We start from the raw sequence: 21,247 nt of genomic DNA, 5'->3' as shown, positions 1-21,247 counted from the left end.
ATGAGAGGGGCTTTCTCTGCTTCCCAGTGTTTGGATCCTTGGCTGGAATGTCACAAATAGTGGTGGCAGGGAGCTGGTTGGGATGGCTCTATCAGGATCACATACTCCGGGCCTCAGTGGTCACTGGCAGTCGAGTTACCTGGCTTATCCCTATCCACAGTCACTTTAGGTATCTTTAAATACAAAATTTCAGCGTTACTTCAGTTGGGACACACTTCTAAAAAGCATGGTCATATCCATTTTACAGCTTCCTCATGGCATGGCAGTCACAGGATGGTTGGATTCTTGCACAGTGCCTGGCTTTCCCCAGAGAGAAAGCAAAAGCTACTGGAGCTTTTACAGACTGTGACTGGAATCATCGTAGTGACCCTTTACCACCTTCTCTTGTTCAAGCTGAGTTACAGCGCTAGCCCAGATAAGTTATAGTGCTAGTCTGGATATAAGGGGAGAAGAAATTGACTCTCTTTTTGGTGGTTTGAGTTAATGCACATACGAAAAGGAATAATATTTATGGTAACCCTCTCTAAAGCCTATAGTAACAATGAGATCTCTTATTAAAAATTAATATAAGCATTTTGTAATTTGATAAATTGTCCAGATATATCTACTGCCTCCGATGCTAAGAGATCTTTGTGATTTATGCACTGTGTATTTACATTGTATATATAGAGAGAAGATGTGGTTTTTGTTTCTTTGTTGTTTTGCCCGAATGGAAACATACTATATATACTCTTCTGCACTTTACTTTTACATGGGAGCAGGATGTAGGTCTGATTAATTTTTGCTCTATTCTATTTGTGGAAATGTGTTTTCCAAAGGTATTTAAGTAGTATTTAAGTAGGGGACACAAACTCCAATGCCCATAGCAGCCTGACAAGTGACACAAATGAGTGTCAGAACCAGGGTAAGGCAATTGGGAGTGCTGGGGACTGTGGTGTAGTGGAGATCTAATGCCACCTGTGTGTCAGGCAGCTGCTACACTGCTCCCGACCTAGGCTGCTGCGCAGAAACACAGGATCAGCATTGCCACATCTTCTAAACTTTTAAGAGCAGCCTGAAATTCAGGACCCTACATATAAAATTCCTTGAATTTTGACTATTGAAAATCAATGTGATTTTAAAAGCAATGTTGTGTGGGCCAAGAAAACATACCTATGGGCTGTATTCAGCCTTCAGTCCACCAATTTACACCTTCTACAATGTTCTCATTGAGAGCCCCAGTGAGTACCATGACTCTCTCCTTCTAAGTTCTGTTTCCTAGATTTCATCTTACCACATATGGGCGATGTTAGAGACATTTCTACCTCATTTTATAAAATTTGACCATTTTCTACCAGGCCTTAAAGGGAAGAAGAGATGGAGTTAAGTGAGAAAAATATGGCTATGTGGGGAGTAAAGTGAATATTCCAAGAGTAAGTATCCTCTGGGATTGAAGAAAGAACCAAGTGGAAAATCATTCAAGTGATTCTTCCATCTAAACCGGCCTTGGGTAAGAAACTCTGCCCATAGGGTGCTCTGTATTTTTCTACCCTATGTGGCCTAGCAGCTTACCTGGCTGAGGTAATGACTTTCAGGGACTACCCTTTAGCTGGGCAAAGCACAGCTTTTCTGGGTTGTTACGTGCAATTTCAGACGAACCTTCAAAGTCTACCCAGGATGATTCATCTTGAGGTAATTTCAGATGCCATTTATTACTGCTAGGAGCTAAGGAATATCTTCCGATTCATTGATGGGAGCACTGACTCCCGAAAAGTCATTTTCGGTGTCTTTAAATACAAAATTTCAATGTTAGCTCAGTTAGGACACACTTTTTCCAAAAGTATGGTCACATCCATTTTACAGATCAAAAAACTCAGTTGCCAAGAATAATAGGACTTCATATATCAGAGTGAATTTGAAAGATCAAAATCTATGAGCCTTTAGATGTCTGATAATTGTTGGGTCATCCTGTCTGGCTGTGTAAGATGAATCCATGATATCTATTTGGTGCCCACAATATTCCAGGATTGTCTTAGTTGCTTACACATATTTGTTCTAATTTTATTGGTGTGGGAAGGAGTCCTTGTCTTCTTTCTACTTTAAAATGAGATTGAAAGTTGTTTCAGCTCAGATAGGAACTAAACACTCTTTATGAACCAAAGATTTCCACCCATGGGGCTCAAGAGTTGCATTATGGCCAGTTGACTTTATTATATTCAGCCTAATAAAAATCTGTAATTTCCTACTTGATGGATTGATTCTGTATCCTTTTTCAAGTTTTGTTGGTATGACCAACTATCTGTAGATGTCTAGCTCTGTTTATACTCTGACTTGGAGGAATTCTGGGAACCAAATCATAGCTAAAGATATGAATTTTCATTAATCAAAATGGGTGGAATTTTCTGTAAAAATGCAAACTTGTATGACTGTGTCCAGTTATTGCTCCTGACTCTTAGCTGCACTGAACGGAGGGCAGTGCAGTGTAGTACATGAGATGGTGGGTCTTGAAAACTGGACTCCCTGGGTTCTATCCCTGTGTCTAACCTCTTCTTGTGCAGATTTAGACAAATACTTATTTCTGTGCTTTAGTTTTCTATCTGTAAAGTGGATATGATAATAATTATGTTAACTTACAATATAAATATCTTTGATGAGTAGAAGCAGTAAGAGACTTAGTATAAGTACTCAATACCTGCTAAATGCCTCAGAAGTCATCTAGAACGTTAGTGTCTTGCGTTTTTTTATACTTTTATTTTTAATTCACAAATAGTAATTGTATGTGTTTCTGGCATACAATGTGATGTTTTGATGCCTACATACATGGCGGAATGATACAATTAGGCAGCTTAGTATATCATCGCCTCAAATATGTATCATTTCTTTGTTGTGTGAACATGTGTTTTTGAACTAAGTGAAACGTAGACTGTTTGGAAAGCCATAGAAAGTAGCCACCCTCTTTTTATTCTCAGACCAAAGAAAAGCTGGCTACTTGCTAACCAGCTCACTTATTTCACCTTAAATTAAATTGAATCTGGAACCCTGGATCATTCTATGACGTTTTCAGAAAATCTAGTGAGAGGCTGGGGGTGTAGCTCATGCCTGTAATCCCAGCACTTTGGGAAGCGGAGGCGGGTGGATCATCTGAGGTCAGGAGTTCAAGACCAGCCTGGCCAACATGGTGAAAACCCGTCTCTACTAAAAAAACAAAAATGAGCTGGGCATGGTGGCGGACACCTATAATCTCAGCTACTCGGGAGGCTCAGACATGAGAATAGTTTGAACTCAGGAGGCGGAGGTTGCAGTGAGCTGACATCATGCTATTGCACTTCAGCCAGAGTGACTAGAGTGAAACTCTAAAATAATAATCATATTAATAATAATAATTAAAATCTGCTTAGAAAGCAAAGTAAACTCAAGGAAGGCTCTGGTTTTGCGATTTTGCTTTCTTATTCCTAGACATTGTGTTACCTGCTCTGGTGTGGGAGCTGAGCTGTCAAGGGGAAAGACAATGAAATTGTTGGAAGTCATCATCTCTCCAGGCATTCTTCTGTAATAACTGTCACCGCTGACAGAAGAGGCCTCCCTCCTGCAGTGGAAATACGAGATGCGGGCAATGTCAAGATACCCAACTTTGACTTCAAATGCCACCCAGAGGGACGACTGCTCACTTCCAGAGAAGGAGCAGGAGGCCAGCAGAGACCTCCTGCTAACAGGACCTCTAACCTCTGCATAGACCTCTAACGTCTGCACAGCAAGAAGTCCAGGAAAAGCAAAACTGAGACCCAGGCTGGAGTGGCTGTGCCAGAGTAACTATTCCAGGGGGTGTGGGGGAGGGTGCTTCAGAAAGACTTTAACCTAAATGGATGAATAGAAAATAGGAGCAAATGCTGGGCATGGTGGTTCTCACCTGTAATCCCAGCACTTTGGGAGGTTGAGGTGGGTGGATCATGAGATCAGGAGTTCGAGACTAGCCTGGCTAATACGGTGAAACCCCGTCTCTTCTAAAAATACAAAAATTAGCTGGGCGTGGTGGCAGGTGCCGTAATCCCGGATACTCAGGAGGCTGAGGCAGGAGAATCCCTTGAACCTGGGAAGCGGAGGTTGCAGTGAGCCAAAATCATGCCTCTGCACTCCAGCTGGGGCAACAGAGTAAGACAACATCGCAAAAAACAAAAACAAAAACAAAAAACAAACAAACAAACAAAAAAAAAACAGGAGCTAGAGAGAGACTGTCATTTCATGGTAGGTTCTGTTATGACTTCCTACAACAACATCTCAGAAATTAGATAAAGATATAGACATATAGTTAGATAACTAGACAAATATACAGATTTGAGCTAGGTATACTTACAGATATCGATATCATAGGTAAACATGTTCTCTTTTTATGTTGTCAATGTTTTGTTGCTGGAAAAAGGGGTCCCTATGACTCAGACCCCGAGAGAGGGTTCTTGGACCTCGCGCAGAAAGGAATTCAAGGTGAGCCGTAGAGTGCAGTGGGAAGAGATCATTTATGGAAAGTCCTTCAGATTCAGAGTAGGGTGTCTTCAGAAAGCAAGAGGAGGAATGCCTGGTCTTTGTTTTAAACTCTTCTTATATAGGGCTCTTATCTACGTAAAAGCTAAGCTGTCTCTATGTGTAGGTGAGCTGACAGTCTGACAAAATTTAGCACTTTGGCAATTTAAAGAACGTTACTCTTGGCATTTTAGTTTATAAGTACATCATAGCATGGTTATACATTTCTTAAAAGCGTATATTGTTATGTGTTATTGGGACATCTGGGCTTTCTGCAGTTGTAGGAGTTCGTCCTTGCAGGCATTGCCAAGCTGTTTCCTCAGCAGTACATGTTTTATGACCATGGGTCATGATTGGCAAGGAATGTGTGTTGTGAGTTTGAAAATGGAGTTAATTGTAAAACGGTGTCGCCCTGGCTCTCCTAGGCTCCTGTTTTCCTAACATTCCTATGTATAAACTTTGTCTTGTCTTCCTTGCTAGATCACAACCTCCAAGGATGTATTTTTCATCTACAGTTGTCCCAAGCACCGGCCCATTCTGCAACTGTCTCGTGCTCATGGAAAACTGATAAGCAGAGCTCGGGAGGCTCCGTGGATAAGAAATTACAAAGAACCACTAAGTTTGCATAGGTGCTTTGATTGTGGCCTGCCAAGGAAGGAAGTGGACAGGGTGTGTGGGAGGGAGGACAGTCGATATGCGGATACAGCTTTATTTGCCTCCCACTGGGAATTTTGCTGGAGACTTACGGAGAGAATGGTCATCGGCAGAGGCTGAAAGAATTGATTTAACAAATGATTCTGAGGCCTGATGCATTTGCTGAATTGTTTTGGGGTCGCTGTGGCATTAGTTGAGGAACTTTTTAAAATTTATTATTATTATTATTTTTTTTTGTCAAATGTCCTTTGTTTCCCATGTTTCAACCAAGACTTTGGGAAACCAGGGCTACTTGTCAACCTGACGACTGCAGTGTTCAGAGAGGAAGGGAACAAAAGCCTCTGGAATTAGAAGCTGGGAAAAAAGCCCTCAGGTTGTCCTATGGACAGCAGACTTCCTGGACAGAGCCAGAGCCTAAGAACACGGGAAGTTTTATTGTTGTTTTTCTTTTTGTTTTCGATTTGAGACAGACTCGCTGTCACCCAGGCTGGAGTGCAATGGCATGATCTCAGCTTACTGCAACCTCTACCTCCTAGGTTTCAGCGATTCTCACACCTCAGCAGCTGGGGGTACAGGCACCCACCACCACACATGGCTAATTTTTATTTTTTATAAAAATGGGGTTTCACCATATTGGCCAGGCTGGTCTCAAACTCCTGACCGCAAGTGATCTACTTGCCTTGGCCTCCGAAAGTGCTGGGATTACAGATATAAGCCACTGTGCCTGGCCAACATGGGAGGTTTTTAAATGTCTGTGTTTCCAGAATGAACCGAGGAGTCTTTGAAGGCCTTGTTTGAACAGGAGTGGGCACAAATCAACCAAAATAATTTGCAGGCATGCAAGCTGTTTATATCCAACAGATCAATAGCAACGTGCTTTAGCTTTCTATCTTTCTTTAAGGAAATGTCCTATCTGCAATACTACTGTGGAATTCTAGAGCATAAGAACAGAACAGAGTCTTGATATAAGGTTTGGTTGGTAGGCAGAGCTCCAACCCACCATCTCCTTGGTGACAGTGCCCCCACTCATGAGAAGGGTATTGTCTCTTCCCTGGTGTTCATGTTACTTAGTATAATGCCTACGTGACAAAGCTGAATTTCTACCCTATCCAAATTCTGCTAATATTTAAGGATGCCTGCAATAAAATGTTCCCTTTATAAACAAACCAGCTGAAACTGGTTAGAGCCAAGATACCAAGATAGGTAACCAAATGACTTCAAGAAGACCTCAGGCTTCATTATCATCTAATTTCCATGCCAAGAAAAAAGAAAAAAGAAAAAAAAAAAACAGCTTGCCAGAGCAATCGGAAATATTGGGCACTTTATGAGGCAACATTAGGTATATTTATAGAGATTGTCCAGGTGAAGTCAAAGAGCAGATGCTATGAAATAGCCTCAGCCCTTTAGGTAGTGGGTAACCATTTTAAAAATAATATTATATCATGCCTGTAATCCCAGTGCTTTGGGAGGCCAAGGTGCGCAGATCACAAGATCAAGAGATCAAGACCATCCTGGTTAACATGGTGAAACCCCGTCTCTACTAAAAATACAAAAAAAAAAAAAAAATAGCTGGGCGTGGTGGTGTGCGCTTGTAGTCCCAGCTACTCAGGAGGCTGAGGCAGGAGAATTGTTTGAACCAGGGAGGCGGAGGTTGCAGTGAGCTGAGGTTGCGCCACTGCACTCCAGCCTGGTGCCTGGTGATGGAGTGAGACTCTGTCTCAAAAAAAAAAAAATAATAATAATAATTATCATATTACCTAGTTGTCAGAGTTTGAGAGGGGCAAGGGATTGGCCTTTTCTCCAACTTCATAATCAGATTAAGAGAAAAGAAAGTCTCAGGACAAATTCTGCCATGCACATGAGTATTTGATAATTAATCATATCATACCTCAGGAGCATAGCAGTCCATACCTTCTGTAAACTGCACGATACCTCTGTCCTTGTAAGTGATCCAACCACACATTCTGTAACAGTCTCACAGCCTGGATGGATTAAACAACAGGAAGGCGTGTCTCACAGTTCTGGCGGCTGGAGGTCAAAGATGAAGGTGTAATGTATGCCGGCTCAGTTTCTCTGGAGGCCCCTGTCCTTGGCTTGCAGATGCCACCTTCTCACTGTGTCCTCGCTTTGTCTCTTTTCAGCGTGCACATCTCTCATGTGACTTTCTCTTCTCACAGGGACACAAATCAAAGCGGAATAGGCTCCGTTTTTATGGCCTCAGTTCATCTTAATTTGTTATTTTAAGGCCCTATATCCAAGTACAGTCACATTGGTGGTTCAGACTTCAACATATGAGGCCAGGCGCAGAGGCTCATGCCTGTAATCCCAGCACTTTAGGAGACTGAGGTGGGTGGATCACCTGAGATCAGGGGTTCAAGACCAGCCTGGCCAACATGGTGAAACCTCGACTCTACTAAACATACAAAAATTAGCCAGGCCTGGTAATGCACGCCTGCAATCCCAGCTACTCGGGAGGATAAGTCTGGAGAATTGTTTGAACTTGGGAGGCAGAGGTTGTAATGAGCCAAGACTATGTCACTGCACTCCAACCTGGGAAACAGAGGAAAACTCTATCAAAAACAAAAATAAAAACAAAAGCAAAAAAAAAAAAAACAAACAGAAAAACCAAAGACTTCAACACATAAGTTTTGGAGAACACAATTCAGTCCATAACACATCCCATAAAATTTCCCCATGAGACAGCTATGACAATGTTCTCAGAGAAGAAATCTGTCACAGTTGGCATCTGGCAACCAGAATTTGCCATCTCAGTGACTGGATGGAGGGTGGTTTCAGGTTTGATCTCATGTGTTCTCCCTACAAGTATAGAGTATGTGGCTTATGAGATGGTGAGACCTTGTTTTGCAGGTATGGGGAGTGACTTATTGAGTTCATTCCATCTGCCTTTCTCGTCAATGAAAACCCATTTTCTACATCCATGTTGCTAGTAAACACACCGCTAAACTTTCCAGGGAAAAAGCATCCCTAGACGCATTACAGTAGCTAATGAGACCTCAGTGTTGAGTGGACATAGAAAATGACAGCTGACAGGCTTTAGTGAGAATTCTGGACTGTGGACTTTCTAATTAGGCATTTGCTAATCAATGCAAGAGTGTGAGTGTGTGATTAGTGAAACTGCTACCCCTAGGATGTGGATTAAAACTAATTACCTTCATAGAAGCAGAGAGGATAAGGGTGGTTGCCAGGGGCCGCAGGAGAGGATAATAGGGAGATACTGGTGAAAGAGAACAGAATCTCACTTATGCAGGATAAATAAGTTCTGGAGATCTATGTACTGCATTGTGACTATAGATAATAATGATGTGTTATATACTAGAAATTTGCTAAGGGTTGAGATATTAAATGCTTTCACTAAACACACACACACACACAATGGTAATTATGTGAAATGGAATATATTAAATAGCTCAATGGTGGTAATTATTCCACAATGTATGTGTATATCCAAACATCATATTGTACACCTTAAATATCTACAATTTTATTTATCAATTGTATATCAATAAAGATGGAAAATTGATAAAATATCTAGTCTTTTATGTCACATCGTCAGAACTGAAGAAGAAAGTAGAGTTCCAACATCATGGCATGACTTGTTTCTGATGAAGTCTAATTCTCCTTGCAATTTCAACATCAGTTCCACTTTCTTTCATAAAAGTAAATCAGAATCTTTGTTTGGCTATCATGTTTCTGACAGTCCAAAAAAGAAGGGATTGTCTTATCAACAGCATCCAGAATTTTAGTTTTGCATATTAAGAAAGGAGTCAAACACTCTAATCTCTTTCTTCATGTGGATTATGGACCCAAGGAAGTTGACACCCATTCTGAGAATTTATTTAAAATTGGGTAATTCCAATTAGGTCTTTAAATTGAACAACTGTGTCAACACTAGCTCTTTCTCCCTGGTAAAACAAACAAGGGGATATTTAAAGAAAGAGGATGCTTTCGTGGTAGGATTTATTAAGAAATTATTTTAGGCAGATAGAGAGAAAAAGGCGTCCTTGGGAGGTTTTCATTTTTAAAGAAGCTTCTTGCCTAGCTGGAAAGCCCTGGCTCTTCAAGCCAGGCTGGCAACCTTTGATATGCAAATACCAGCCATAGAAATGGGTCCACCCAAACATGGCAATTGCCATGCCTTCCTGACCTTGCCCCGCCTGTTCCCGGCAACATGGCTGCCCCCACATATCCCCACGTGTGCAGAACATCCTGGCGCCCTGCATCTGCATATTAAAGGCCAAGGTAGGAGGGCCGGTTTTGTCATGGGCTGCATAAATGAGATGCCTGATCAAACCAATACCCTAAGTCCTATGCAAATCAGACACAGCCTCCTCCAGCCTCTACCTATGCCTGGCTAGTAACCCCCACACTTGGGGTTTCCCCTTTCGCCTTTGGAGCTCCCCTCCCTCTGTCTCTGTAGAGGGAGCTTCTTCCTTTTGTCTTTTCCCTTCTTTCTTGCCTATTAAACTCTCTGCTCCTTAAAACTACTCCACATGTGTCTGTGTCGTTTTTTTCTAACTCCAGACAAAGAACCTGATGCTCCTCCGCTAATCAGAGCCGTATCACTTTCATGGGCTGGTAACAAGAACAGAGAGTCATCCATATCCACAACAGGCAGAACCTCTTCTGGCAAAACGGTGCTGCCTCACTTAAAGGTAGTTAGTGGATATCGGGGCAGACAACTGTTAATGTTGTTCATGTCCCAGCTCATTTGTTTGCCTCACAGTACCAAATTTTATTTGGATATAGCTATTTTTATTACATGGGGATTTTGATGAGATTTTCCTTCTGACCAGTTAGAGCATCAAAAGCCCACCCTCTTCCCTGCTGCGGTCACTGGGAACCAGGAGGCACATGACGGACGGGGGCTTTCTTCCCCAGTCCTCTTCACTCCATCCCTCTGACCATGGTGGCCAAAGTTAAGTGTTGGGATATTGAATAGATTGAGATGATTATTATGAATAGTGTAAGTTCTGGGACTCCTAGGAAATTATCAGATAAAGATACTATATTTTTCCTCAGGTATCACTAAACATATGGATCACAGAAGCCTGAGATGGTGAGTGGAATCTGAAAATGAAATCTAACATTCACCAAGGATACCAAGAAGTAGAAAGAGACTGGATACATTATTATGGCGCCTGAATCTAGTCAGGCCCCTGAGGCTAGTCAGTTAGTCAGTTAGTTCTAGTCTTGGGCTTTGTAGTTCTATTCAGCAGTAAACTCTTTTTTTTTTTTTTTTTTTTTTTTTTTTTTTTTTTTTTTTTGAGATGGAATCTTGCTCTATCACCCAGACTGGGGTGTAGTGGTGCCATTTCAACTCACTGTAACCTCCGCCTCCTGGGTTCAAGCAATTCTCCTGCCTCAGCCTCCTGAGTAGCTGGGATTACAGGTACATGCGATCATGCCCGGGTAATTTTTGTATTTAGTAGAGACAGGGTTTCACCAATGTTGTTCAGGCTGTTCTCAAACTCCTGACCTCATGATCCACTGACCTTGGCCTCCCAAAGTGCTGGGATTACCACATGAGCCACCATGCCTGGCTCAACTCTTTTGTTGAAACCAGTTTGAGCATGGCTTCCAGAAACCTGCACCCCAAATAGCATCAGCTGGTACACAGATCTTGGCAGAACCCCCTGCTGTGTACATCTGTGAGTGAGAGTGGGCACACGGAGAGGGCAGCCCACCAGGCAGGTGCATCTCACATCACTGAGTAGCTCTTTTCATTCAAGGATGATCAGCTTATAAAGGACCAGTGATCGGAACTCCCAGGCAGGGCCCCCAGGACCTACAGCAGGGGCCAGGCAAGAGTGGCCAGTCTTCTCTCTGCTGGGTCAGAAAGAAATAATAAAAGGAGCTGAACTTGGCCATGTGAGCTGTCCATCATGGACTCCAGACCAGACAAAATCCAGGTTCAGACAGCTGCTCCCTGCAGCAGTGGAAACCCAAAACACGGAGAAGACAAGGCAACAGAACAACTTCCTTACCCAGACCCCTGGCAGCCCCGATCCTTCATCTTCCAGGCTGCTTGCTTACCGGACATGTACTTTGACTGTGCTCCACTGGAATGTTAGAATGAAAATTTGGGTAAATGGTGAAGGAATTCAAGGAAAAGAAATTACACCCACCACGTTTATGCTACAATACCATGCTGGAACTGGTATTTTCTCATTTAAGGATGAATGGATGTGGGCCATCAAAAAGTTTCACTAACATGATAGAAAGAAAAAAATACAGCCTTAAGATGCAATAGGAGATGTTTTAACAAGTATTTTACTAAAGGAAACTTTCTTTTTCCTTTTGTATAAGATTTCTGTGAACCCAGAAAATCTGAGACAGGTCTCAGTTAATTGAGACAGTTTATTTTGCCAAGGTTGAAGACATGTCCGTGACAACCCAGGAAGTCCCGAGGACATTTGCCCAAGGTGGTCGGGGCACAGCTTAATTTTACACATTTTAAGGAGACAGGAGACATCAATCAATATATGTAAGAAGTATATGAGTTCCGTCCAGAAAGACAAGAGACAACTCAAGCAAGCCTCCCTCTTTTCCACTGAGGGCTTTCAGGTCACAGGTAGGTCAGAGACAAATCGTTGCAATTCTTTTTGGTTTCTGGTAAGACTTTCCAAAGGAGGCAATCAGATGTGCATCTATCTCAGTGAGCAGAGAGGTGGCTTTGAAAGAATGGGAGGCAGGTTTGCCCTGAGCAGTTCCCAGCTTGAGGGGGCTCAAGATGTTTTCCCTTCACGTTTCTTAAACAGCCCAGACTTTGAACCCACAAATAGGCTGGCCCTGTGGGCAGATGTAAGAGATCTTTCATTCTTTTCACTGAGATACCTGATCAGTTTAGCTGTAAATATTGTCTTTGGCCCTCATCCATTTTGGAGCTGAAGGGATTAAGCAGAGAAATCTGGGGACAAGTTTAAGAAGCTGAAAACATAAGTTGAGTGACAGCACTCAATTTATCCCGTCTCCGGTGTGCATTCTTAAAGCAAAGGGTTGAGGTAGATGAAAGCATTCACTCTGTTCAGCCCAGAAGCTGCCTTGTTCTTGTGATAGTGAAAAAGTCTCATGAGATTTGATGGTTTTATAAAGGGGAGTTCCCCTGCACATGCTTTCTCTTGCCTGCTGCCGTGTGAGACGTGCCTTTCACCTTCGGCCATGACTGTGAGCCTTTCCAGCCATGTGGAACTGTGAATCCATTAAGAGTCTTTTTCTTTATGAATTACCCAGTCTTGGTGTCAGGCACGTCATTTCCGTAAAAAGACCACCAGGCAGGCTTTGTGTGAGCCACGTGGCTGTTTATTTACCTGGGTGCATTGGGCCAAGTCTGAAAAGAGAGTCAGCAGAGGGCGGTGGGATAGATGTTGGTTTTATAGGTTTGGGGTTGGCAGTGGAAAGTTACAGTAGTTACAGTTCAGGGCGGTTTTGCAAGCTGGGGCCGGGGGTGTTGTCGGCAGGGAGGGTGTCACAGGATGCATGGTCATAAGGGTAGGGGTCATCTACTACAAACAGGCATGATCATAAGGGTGGGCAATATCCCTTGCAAGCAGAGGAGAGGGTGAGATAAATCACATAGTTACAAGGGTGTAGGTCTTGAGAAACCCAGTGTCCAGGGGGAAATTTTCACAAGGCTGAACAGGAAAAATGGTTGCAGGTTGCAGGGGGAGAGCAATTAGTTGAGGCAGAAATAAGTTGTTTTACTTCTTTCTGTGGCCATCTGGTTACTTGTGGTTACTTCAGACTTCCTGGCTCTTGGGGACCATTCAGAGGTATACATGAGGGTCACCAAGGCTAGAATGGCCAGGCTTGGACTTTGAGGCCTGACACTTGGGTATGTCTTTATTAGCATCATGAGAACAGACGAATACATCCCCTCCACCCACTCTGCTGCCTGATTTTTCACCAATATCCTGCCTTGAAGACTTCACAAACTATAAAATTAATTCTTCCAAATGCACAGATTATATATACCGTGTAACTAAGAGAAGGTAGGGAGGAGAGAGTTTTGTCACAAATTAGCACATCTCAGAAAACACATGGAAGAAATGAATCGAGAGATACCCAGAGCATCTGCATTGAAGCTTGTTTAGAAACTTAATCAGGATAGTTCTCCTTGGAAAGAATCTCTGGAGTCAGGCAGGCATTTATTTTTTTTCCTCCCTGTAATTGCATATCTTATTCCAGAGACAAATGGAATTTTTCTTTGGTGTTCTAAGGCCAAGGTCAACTCTGTGCTTTAGGATCAGGCATTGCCATTAATGTCAGCAGCAAAGACAGCTTTATAGTTATTACTCCCATAAATATTTAACTTTCAGAAGTCAGACGCTAAAGAGGACCCCTAAAAATCCCCATGCTGTCAAGCCAACTCTTAGATATTTTCCCTCTTTAGTTATCATTGTAGAAATGAAAAAAAAATCTCAAAATAGCTACAGAATTAGACCCTCTCAAAATATCAATAATTAACATTAAAAATGGATTCTGGGCAGGTGTGGTGGCTCACGCCTGTAATCCCAGCACTTTGGGAGGCCGAGGTGGGTGAATCACCTGAAGTCGGGAGTTTGAGACCACCCTGGCCAAGATGGTGAAACTCTGTCTCTACTAAACACACACATGCACACACAGACACACACACACACACACACAAATAACCAGGTGTGGTGGTACATGCCTATAATCCCAGCTACTCAGGAGGCTGAGGCAGGAGACTCACTTGAATCCAAGAGGCAGAGGTTGCAGTGAGCAGAGATCGCACCACTGAACCTCAGCCTGGGTAACAGAGGCCGACTCCATCTCAAGAAAATAAAGGAATAAATAAAAAAGAAACAGCCAGTTTTAGTAAGAAAGTGGAACTCATTATTTCCCTGCAATCATTGTTGGTTATTCTCTGATGAAGAAACGTTGAAATTCAAAACCTGGTTCATAGAAATCTTGGTAAAACAAATATAAACTGGCAACTCGCCTCACTCAAATGGACGTTTTGGGAGTTGAGAATAATGCTGATGAATTTTATAGGACAAATTGGGAGTTCACATATTTCAGAAGGTCCAGTATGTTAGCTATTTGTTTCTGACATTGGCTTGAAAGTCATAATGCTCCATTTTCAGTATTTCTCTATATTCTGTGTTTGCCACATGCATTGCCTTTTTCAAGAGGCTATGTAGTGTAGTAAAGTGGCTTTCCAGATCTACCATTTACTGTCTGAGGGATCCTGGATATGGCATACAGCCCTTTTAAGCCTAATTTTCTCACCTGCACTGTAAGATCTAGAACAGCATCTGTCCACAGTGTGAAACACACAGAGCACGATGCCTATCCAGAGCCCACAGTGATGAGGCCCTGCTGTTATACCCCATGAGAGTTTTATCACCAGCTTATTTTTAAATCATACTCAGAAATAAGTTCCCAGCTCTTCAGCATGGTGGGCAATACCCTCCACGCTAACTCCTGCCCATTTATCCATGAGCAGATGTGACTTCCATTTTCCTACTTACTCCTTTTAATTTCAGAACTTGGGACCCTTCAACTCTGCCTGAGGATGTGCCATTCTATGCCTTGCCTGGAAGTCACTCCTCCTGTTGTCTTTGGGACACTCTTACTCATCCTTCAAGGCCTCAATCAATCATCTTGGGAAGTTGTTGGTGCCTGCCTGCCCAGGGCAGAGACCAACCTCTTCTAAGAGCTACCACAATGCTGCTTGCTTTCTTTTTTCTTTTTTTCTTTCTTTCTTTTTTTTTTTTTTTTTTTTTTTTTTTTTTTGAGATGGTGTCTCACTCTGTCTCCCAGGCTGGAGTGCAGTGGCACAATGTTGGCTCACTGCAACCTCTGCCTCCTGGGTTCAAGTGATTCTCCTGCCTCAGCCTCCCAAGTAGCTGGGACTACAGGCACATGCCCAGCTAATTTTCATATTTTTAGTAGAGACGGGATTTCATCATATTGGTCAGGCTGGTCTTGAACTCTTGACCTCAGATGATCCGCCTGCCTCAGCCTCCCTAAGTGCTGGATTGCAAGCGTGAGCCACCGTGCCCAGCCCACAATGCTGCCTTCTAGCATGTCTATGCTAGCTCCTCGCAGTGTGCTGTGATTGTTGAGGGACAGCTCTGTTTCTCATAGTGAGTGTGTGCCCTCTTCAAGGAGTATGTACGTGTCTTTCTTGTCTTTGGATCTTCAGCAAGCAGCAGCATCTGCTTGCCTCGGGTAGACACTCAGGCTATTGAATGGATTTATATTGACATCTAAGAGTCTCCAAGTCTTTGTTGGATCCTACTCCAAGGCTGTCTTCTCCCTTTTCTTAGGGTGCACTCCATCCTTCCTCTGATCTCTTGGAGGCACCTGGCCCATCATGGACAATCTTAGCTGCCTATTCCCCCAAGATAGATTCGGGGTAGGCATGGAAACCAGGCCAGGCCTTTCTGAAACTGTCTCTGGATTTTTAATGCTTGAAGTTGGAGTAAAACCAGCCTTGCCTCCAGAGACACATGCTGGAGAGAGAGATGGGTGCTCTTTAACCTTGTGGAGAAGACTTTGCTGTGAGAACAAAGGAGTCCAAACCAAGACCAGAAGAGATGAAACCACCAGGGAGGGAGAGAAAGGCACTGGCTTCTTTCCAGTCCTTGGGACTCTGGTCCCTGCCTTTTGCACCTACGACCCCAACATCCGGCCTCCCAAAAACAGCCCCAGACAAATCTCTACCCTCAACACCCGACCTCCCAGAAACAGCTCCAGACAAACATCCACCCCCAACACCCAGCCTCCCAGAAACAGCCCCAGACAATCTCTGCTCTGAACTGGTTCCTGCTGCAATTCTATCACTTAAGACCAAAACAAGATCCTAAATGATAGGATGAATGTCAGGCAACGACTTTCAGTGTTTACAATCTTCAAGGCATTGTTCTTCATTACTATAATTTTTATACTTCCTCCGAGTCATGTTAGTGAACCTCCCCTCCCCCGAGCCCCACAGCTCATAAAAGCTGAACCTAGGATGTGGATCCAGCAGGCTTCTTTTCAGTGCAGGGCAGTTTTCTATGAAAAGTAAAATGTAAAAAGTATTTGAAGCTGACTTGTAGGAAGTGTAGGGAGACATTAATATACACCAGACTTCTTCATAACATCGAAATGTTTTAAGGTGAATTTTCCTTGTATTAAGCCAGAGGGATTATGTTTTTATTATAAGGAAGGATTAGATTAATGAAACCACATACATGAATACGTTCAACTTTAAGCAACAGGTATTAAGTAAGCTGAAGTTATATCATAATTGTATTTCTTAAAGAGGGCGATTCACCTAGTATTTTGCAAGTATTTATTAATAGGAGGAATGGAAACAAGGAAATCCCGATTAGCAGGTACATTGAAGATGTAGTTTATGGGATGTGATTAAAATGCAATTATTCTGTCTCCCTGAGCCCTTAAATTTTCTCCAATGAGTCAATCCTTCCTGTAAATGGGTGAAAATTTCAGCTAGCCCAGGACTTTCCACCACCTCTCTTAGGATAAAAAAAAAAAAAAGTCCTATGTTCCCCTAAAAGTTGCGAACAGTCTAAATTAGAATAACCAATTCAAAAAATGGTTATTTTGAATATATAATGAGGGAAAATTTCAAATACAGTTCTATATTAAATTATTTCCTCTCTCAGCTCAGGCTGGAAGTCTTTGGAAGGAAGCAGTCTCCCCTCTCTTCTTTCCAGGATTTCTAATCTTTCCAGCGTTGCTGAGGGTTAGGGGGAGGAAAGGTGTGGGAAGTAGAAAAGTTCCTTTTTAAAGTCTCCTTTCTTGTTAAACAATAAGTGTGCTAATGACTTTGTTAAGCCCCATCCTATGTAGCTGTTAGACATGCCATGCTTACAGACACATAATACATTCTATGTCTTTGTTCTTTAACCAAAATATCTGTGCCGGTCCTGCTCACAGGCAGGTCCCAGCTCTCCACTGCTTTTCCCTGTTTAAAAAAGTTTGAAGTTGTTAGCCAATCGGGTTTTAGTTTAGATTGTGAGGTCTGACTCCAGCCAACGGAGATCAGACACAGCAGCAACGATGATCCCACATGCGTAAGGAATAAATTTGTGTGTTTTCTTTTGTTCATGGTACTCTTACGGCATGATGACTAGGGAGGGTGCCCTTCCTGCAGCGCAGGAATTAAAAATTGCATTGCTGAAAGATCCTTTGTCTCAGTGCTATTTTTTTCTTTGCAGCACCGAGCAGCTATTTCCAACAAATGGGAAGACAGGGCACAAGAGAAGACAGGAGAGATTGTAGTAACTTACTGTCTTCAGTTGGCTTAAGGTCTCTGGTCTGGTGGGAGCTTCAGTCTGATTCATTCTCTGTTGACTTCATGGACTCCTGGAAGGTACCCTGTTGGGCACTCAGATGGCAATCCCCCTGAGCAATGCATAGTTTGCTTCTACTGACCCCTCCTGAACCTCCACAACTGCTTTTATTTGTTCATCCACCACACTCAGACTCTGCCTAGGCCCCTATGACCTCCAAAGGTGCCCTTTCAATGGCTCCAGGCTGGTTTTCTGCATGGCTAGAGTGACCACAGGGTTCCGATTGCCTGGCTTAACTCTCAGCTTTGTCTATTTTTTTTTTATGTAATAGATAATTATCAACAGCAAGCATGCTGATATTCAAACATAACTCTCTTTGGACAATAAATGCCAAATGTCATGGTTGGCCCAGGGCTTACCCACTTCTGGTGCACAGGACATGCTGCCTCCTCTCTCCATTCTGAGAGCCCTGGTTTCCTGTTGGACATCGCAGCTAGGAAGTGATGTCCAAGCTGTGATGTCCAACAGGAAACCAGCCCTTTCTGAGCCTCACACATCTTAAGCAGGACTCAGATCCCAGACCATAGCACCCATGAGTTTCAACAGCTCCTTTAAACACAAAGATGTCTCTTCGCCAGGCTCTGTCCAAAGAACTTTTTTCTTGCTCACTTCTCTTGACACTTCTCTGTTCTGGAAAAGGGTGAGATCCTTTAAGCATTAAAGAACCACTTTTCAAAGGTTTTGTTTGAAAATCTGCCTTTTGATTTTGTACCTGATTTTGGAATTCTTGATGCTTAAAAAAAAAAAAAAAAAAAAAAAAAAACTTAAATGTTAATACTTTGCCTCACATGGTTTTGCAGCATGAAAGAATAATTAAAAGCACCAGCATTAAAACTCAATCCTTAGCAAGATGTTTTCTGTGATCTCCTTAATCTTTACAACAAGACAATCTAGGATTGTGTATCGAGGTTAGCAGCAGAACTGAAGGGAGTCAAGCCTGCAGATGAGAAGGAACCGGTGTGGCTCCTCTAAGATGCTGGATTCACGTTGAGGACTGGTCGACTTCTTACCTTTCCGTGTGTTGTTTTCTCTTTCATTACACTTTTGGTCTAACTCAGTGATTGTCAACACTTTGATGGGCATGGGTGTTACTTAAAAGGATTATGTACACAAATTTATACTCTATAATTTATAGTTGATTTAAAGAAATTTCAAGAGTAATTCTGACCTCAAATAATTTCCTTTTATACGCTAACTGTGGAAATGAGATATGCATTTACATAGAACTACATTTTTGCCAGATATATGAACTCTTCTGTGAAAATATTCTAAAATAAATGAAATGCCATCCCTTCATTTGCACTAAGACGTATTTTAGTCTGCTGGGAGTGAAGATTATACAAAGGACTGATGATTCAAAGCACTATGATTATTACAGTTATAATTTTAAAAGCAAATATCTATCAAGCTGTGACAATATGTCCATTTTCTAACTTATTTGTATATATTAGCTCACTTTTTAATAACCAGTTTTTGCTTTATTCTACAGTTTGCAGACAACTCCAAACTCCACGCTTGGTTTTTCTCTTCTGCCTTTGTTATTCTTTAAATACCTACATTAACAGAGACCATTTCTCCCAAAAGAGACCATTTTTCCCAATAGCACGTGGAGCTGGACTCTCATCTGGCACACCCAGACCCTCCTGGCCCTCCAGCACTGCTACCTGAGCTCCACCACTTGACTGTGCCCATGTCTGTCTGTGCTGGGGCTCTGTCCTGGTCCTGTCACCCCTGACCTGTCTTAAGGCAGAAATGCCAAAGAACCCCATGTGATGTGTCAACTCTGAGTAAACTCAAGAGGCTCCTTGGAGCTCTGAGCTGAGGGCTGAGGCAGCTTGTGTCTGGGCTTCATTACAAAGAAAAGTGAAAATCAATTGACAATGCCCATTAGGAGTTTTTGGAAGGAGACTGGGAGAGACACATCCAGAAAGGGACGAGGTTCATGGTCCATCCCTGCCTTAGATGCTGCTTTGCTATCAGGCTGCACTGTCTCACTGGCCAGTGGCTGAGGAGGCAGTCAGAGGACCACGAAGCTGCAAGTGGCTTTCCTGGGACCTGCAGGGAACAGCATTAGCCCAGAGCTGGAGGGAGCTTGGAAGGGCACCCACAGGGGGTCTCACAGGGGTCTGCACACAGCAGGTCACACGCCATTAGCGCTTCATCCTCTGGAGTTCATTTCATCCAGGCAAAGACAGCTGCCTGGCCTCAGAGGGTGAGATGCAACTCGAAGTTAAAAACATTTTTTACAGGGCATGGACACGAACGTGGCCTTTACTTCTGGATAAGCTTTTAAAACTTCCCATCTACACCAAAAGGTGTACTTTCTATGAAGAAACCGTTTCACTTTAATCAAGTTCTGTAATGCGGGTGCACAGCTCTGAAAAGCAGCGTCGCAGCAGGAGATTCAAGGGTGCATGCCAAGCAATGTTTCTAGAAAATACCAAAGGAAACAGACTTAACTCCGATGTGGACTCTCACTTCCCCACGCTACGGCCACATCCCAGCGTGGAGACCACATCGTCCAGCTCACTGCAGAAACGTCATCATGCTCCTTGAGTGTGTGCAGCAGGTGTCTGTTGAAGTCCTCTGCCCTCTGCCTGTAGCTTTTGGATGCTTTCTTCAGGATCCTCTCTGTCTGTTCTCCTGCATCTTCTTGAAGGCCACCTGGGCTGGGGTCCACTTGTCCTGGCCACACTGCTCCTCCTGATTCTTTTTGCTCATTCCATCATTCCTTGAGTTTCGCCTTGTCTTGGTCTTTCTTTTTCTTCTTCTGCTTGGTTACGCTGAGCTCTGTGATGCTTTTAAACTTAAGAGGTTCTTTTCGGACCTGCTTGTGGGCCACTGTGACATCTGCCTGCAGTTCTGTGGGTAGACTGTGTGTTAGCTCATTTAATTCTCCTAAAAACATTATGGGGTAAGTACTATTATTCTCTCTATTTGTACAGGTGAGAAAACTGTAATACAGAAAGGTGAGCACCTTGCCCAAAATTATGCAGAAAGTGAAAAAAACAAGAATTCTAACCCAGACAAGTAAGTTTTATAAGCAAATGTGGCTAATAGAGATGCCAACCAGGTGTTCTGAAAGTGAGAGGAGGCTGTGTGGTAGCTAAGATGTGAGCCTGGCTCTGCAGAATAGAGACAAGAGGCAATGGGAGAAGGGACTCTGGAAAGAAACCAGCAAGACTTGGAACACAGGGATGGAGAGCAGCCAGGAGTTTACCTGGCCCAACATCCTTAGTAAGATTGCCTGTTTCTCATCAGAAGTTTTGGAGGCCAGAAGGCAGTGGGCTGATATATTCGAAGTGCAGGCAGGCAGGCAGGTGGGAATGAGGGAAGGAGGGAAGGAGGGAGGGAGGGAGGGAGGGAGGGAGGGAGGCAGGGAAGGAAGGAAGGAAGGAAGAAAGGAAGGAAGGAAGGAAAGAGGGAGGGAAGGAAAGAAGGAAGGAAGAAAGGAAGGAAGGAAGGCAGGCAGGAAGGAAGGAAGCCCTAGCAAACTGTAGACCAAGAATTCAGTATCCAGCAGAACTATCCTTCTGAGGGAGAAATTAAAACATTTCCAAATCAAAGATGAAAGAATTCATTAGCACTAGGTCTATTCTGTGAGAAATGCTAATGGGAGCCCGACAGGTCAAAATGAGAGGACACTAGACAGTAACTAAAGCTCTATGAAGAAAAAGATCTCAGTAAGCGTAAATACATGGACAATTGTAAAAGCTAGCATTATTGTAACAAGGATGTGTAACTCCACTTTA

General features: G+C 43.0%; 1 long non-coding RNA gene and 1 pseudogene across 1 annotated transcript in view; both read right to left on the bottom strand.

The window, feature by feature from the left end:
- Nucleotides 1-11,351, bottom strand: part of LOC141584977 (uncharacterized) — a 46,406-nt gene extending 35,055 nt beyond the window's left edge. Inside the window, exons 1-2 of the long non-coding RNA XR_012518260.1 lie at nt 11,295-11,351; nt 7,166-7,318 (exon numbers count right to left, since the gene is read on the bottom strand). This is a non-coding gene — a long non-coding RNA (uncharacterized LOC141584977). The remainder of the gene's footprint in view (nt 1-7,165; nt 7,319-11,294) is intronic.
- A 7,053-nt stretch (nt 11,352-18,404) lies between these two features.
- LOC120364953 (protein FAM32A-like) lies at nt 18,405-20,403 on the bottom strand (annotated as a pseudogene).
- Nucleotides 20,404-21,247: the final 844 nt, after the last annotated feature.

Source organism: Saimiri boliviensis, chromosome 7, assembly GCF_048565385.1.
Source record: "Saimiri boliviensis isolate mSaiBol1 chromosome 7, mSaiBol1.pri, whole genome shotgun sequence".
Taxonomy (NCBI): domain Eukaryota; kingdom Metazoa; phylum Chordata; class Mammalia; order Primates; family Cebidae; genus Saimiri; species Saimiri boliviensis.
This window is presented reverse-complemented; position numbering and strand designations above follow the sequence as displayed.